Below are 3,710 nucleotides of genomic sequence, written 5' to 3' on the forward strand. Positions count from 1 at the left end.
CGAGCAGCCGATTCGTGGCGCAACGGTAGCGCGCCTGACTCCAGATCAGAAGGCTGCGTGTTCAAATCACGTCGGGGTCACGCTCCTTATGGCACACCCAGGACGAATATTAAAAACCAACAATGTTATGCATTCGCTTTATATATATATATACACAGTATATATACTGGCCGTGTCCTTCTCTCCCATAGACAATCGTTTCGAACGTCAGTCACAGGTGGGCAGCACATATCCGGGAGCCGGTCTAGTGGACTGCGGCTAGTTTTCTCAGTGTGGCGGGGGAGGGGAGCAGGCCTACCCAGCCATTCCCTAGCAAGGTGCCGGCGCTGCTTGAGCGCTGGCAGCCGGATAAGGATTGTGAAGACCGGGTAGTGCTGAAAGGAGGCAGCAAGCAAATAAAATCGGTCGCTGCAATCACTCCTCACGAGCAAGCGAAGTTAGTTTGCCTGCCTGGTGTTTGAAGCAGGGTGAACGAGCACGTTATTTCCCCGCGTGTAGGCAAAATTCCAAACGTCCCTGGGTGGGCTCGAACCACCAACCTTTCGGTTAACAGCCGAACGCGCTAACCGATTGCGCACAGAGACGACGAGTGGTGCCAGTCACGCGGCCGAAAGAGGGTTATGCCCAGCAGTGAAACCCCGAAGCAGAGATTGTCCCCACACGCGGTTTTATGTGAGGCGAGGTCGCACGCCTGCGCAGGGCTGAGGAGAACGCACGAGTTTAGGTCAGGAGGTGGTAACAATGCCAGAGGCTTTCAGGCCAGAGCAGGGATCTCCGCCCGTGACCGGGCTCAGAGGTGTACCAAAGAGCGGACAACAGTGCCACAGAGCGCTTAGTGGTAGGAAGTAGGAAATGCAAGCTGTGATTTTGGATCGCTCTAGACGGAAACAAAGCGCCGTGTGTTGCGGCTGCAGCTCGGCGCCCCAGCTAAAGACTGCGCTCGCGTGAGGAATATGTGCACAACTCTCAATTTGTCAAATAAATAAATTGATCAATTCATTAATAAAGAGAAAATCGGAGAAGAATTCACGATCACATTCTAGACAGTAGCAAGGCGGAGAAAGGGGTGGGAACTTTTGCCTTGTCGGCGACCAGAGCAGAAGTGACGCTCACGGCATTCCTCATTAGTATAGTGGTGAGTATCCCCGCCTGTCACATGGAAGTCCGGGGTTCGATTCCCCGACGGGGAGGCCCACAGCCGCTTTTGTGCTCAAACCCCATGTGCAACCAACCCCTCTGCCATGCCACAATCTCACCCAGCAAGAACACGAGCAGCCGACCTCGTGGCGCAATGGTAGTGCGTCTGACTCCAGATCAGAAGGCTGCGTGTTCAAATCACGTCGGGGTCACGCTCCTTATGGCACACCCAGGACGAATATTAAAAAACAACAACCAACAATGTTATGCATTCGCTTCATATATATATATATATATCTATACTAATAAAAGGCAAAGCCCTCACTCACTCACTCACTGACTCATCACTAATTCTCCAACTTCCCGTGTGGGTGGAAGGCTGAAATTTGGCAGGTTCATTCCTTACAGCTTCCTTACAAAAGTTGGGCAGGTTTCATTTCGAAATTCTACGCGTAATGGTCATAACTGGAAACTGTTATTCTCCATTTACTGTAATGGAGATGAGCTTGAACGCCGTGGGGGCGGAGTTTCGTGTGACATCATCACGCCTCACACGTAATCACGCAGTACATAGAATTTAGGAAGACCTCCAAAAAGCGCTGAAGAAAACATGCATTATATAATTGAGAAGGCAGCGAAACAATAAGAAGCGAGCGAGTGACATATACAACCATATTCATGAGTTCTGCTACTTCGGAAACAAAGCACGATGTAAACCTACACTTTAAATTAAGTTCATAGACAGGCTGCGCTGGCGTTTGTAATTTAGTGCCTGCCCATATAAGGCCGTCCGTCAGCGGCAATCCAATAGCAAACTCCACTAAATATTCACGGGTTAAGGACTGTGCTTATGCAGAGGAAGATGAGATGGTCAGCGTGGTGTTTGGCACAAACTCAGCTGAAACTGCGAGAGAAAGTTTTAAGTGCCAGGACTAAGGTAACATTAAATACAGCCATGGACATAGCACGAGATGGCACCAGCACAACTGGGGAACTTCGATGCATGTACACTGAGCGGCTCACGTGAACTGACGCAGTGCACAGATAAAAAGCAACAGTTCCAAAGAGCGGAACAAAACTGAATTACACAATTGAAAAGGCAGCAAAAATATGAAGCGCCTGATACATACAAGCATATTCATAAATGCTGCTACTGTGGAAACAAAGCACACGGTGGAAAAAGTCAATGTGCCGCTAATGGAAGACAGTGTAAAAAAAAAACCCGTGCATGCAGTGTGTCAGGTCTCGGATAAAGAAGAAGACAAGCTGTTTATTGATGCAGTAAGAAACGAATCGATGAATGAAACCTGTCATCTTTACAACGATTGACAAACACGGAATGTAACTTGAACACAACACATCCTACAAATACAAACCTGATTGAAAGAAATAATGATAATCAAATCATTGATGACAGCAACACTCAGTAACACTCACAAAACAAATACTGTATATTGACAGTCATGTTACATTATTTTAAAATGTTCCCTTTTCTTTTCTAGCTTTTTAACACACTACTTCTCGCTGACCGCGGGTATATATATATGTATATATATATCCCGATCTACATACTCGAATAATGGATACTTTATTCACCATCAATGATTGTTTTGGTAAAGCCATACTCAGTGTATTCATTAGATGAACGGTAAAAAGTAAGAGCGAGGGGAGGATGACTTATTAAGGCATGCAGGCTGTAGTGTGCGTCAACTCTATCTGAATTAGCGATCACATTTGAAAAAATATATCTTTTCAAGTTCTATTTAGTCCATATGTGTCAAACTCAAGGGCGGGCCACATCCGGCCCGGCATGTAATTATATCCGGCCCGCAAGATCATTTTATATACTGTATTATTGTTATTAATGGCCCGGGTATATGAAGCGCTGGTAACACAATAAACTACAGATCCCATAATGCAGCGCTTCAGCTGCCTTGCGAACACTTACCGCGTTAATCAAGTCTAGCTTATGATGCTGCAAGTTATTGCAAAGCTAGCTCACACGATGCTGAAGAGAAAAGTTGATTCTGAAAATAGAGCCTTTAAAAACCGATGGGAGGCTGAGTATATGTTTACTGAACCCGTGTGTCTCATTTGTGGAGCTAATGTGGCTGTAATTACAGAATTTAATCTAAGACGGCACTATGAGACAAAACATCAGGGAGTTCTGTGTTGTGGAGATTCTCAGGATGGATTGCAGGTGCTCATCAACGAGGCTGAAAGACCTGAATGCAATGCAGAAGATACAGAAAGCAGAAGAATTAAATAAGAATCTGACACCAGCGGACGTTTTTACCCGTGCACAATCACAAAGTGATTTCAAGTGAAGTTGCTTTTATGGGAGACAAATGCACCAATGCAACTTTCCCTGTTGCCAAGTAATGTTAAACCAAGTCGTCACTACGGTGTTCCCAAATACGCACTTTGCTGATAAACCGAAGCACTGAGTTTGCACGGCGCTTTGGTGACTTTGAAGAACAAAAAAAGTCTGTCTACATACGGCTCGAACCTTGTGCATGTTTGGTAGCACATATCTGTGTGAGAAGCTCTTCTCAGTGATAAAGACTAACAAA

General features: G+C 45.8%; 2 non-coding genes across 2 annotated transcripts; one reads left to right on the forward strand and one right to left on the reverse strand.

Moving 5' to 3' along the window:
* Window positions 1-511: 511 nt before the first annotated feature.
* Window positions 512-584, reverse strand: trnan-guu. Its single transcript has one exon. It is a non-coding gene; the product is annotated as a tRNA-Asn (tRNA).
* A 693-nt stretch (window positions 585-1,277) lies between these two features.
* Window positions 1,278-1,349, forward strand: trnaw-cca. The gene has a single exon. It is a non-coding gene; the product is annotated as a tRNA-Trp (tRNA).
* The last annotated feature ends 2,361 nt before the right edge of the window (window positions 1,350-3,710 follow it).

Source organism: Polypterus senegalus, unplaced genomic scaffold (genome assembly GCF_016835505.1).
Source record: "Polypterus senegalus isolate Bchr_013 unplaced genomic scaffold, ASM1683550v1 scaffold_1817, whole genome shotgun sequence".
NCBI lineage: Eukaryota > Metazoa > Chordata > Cladistia > Polypteriformes > Polypteridae > Polypterus > Polypterus senegalus.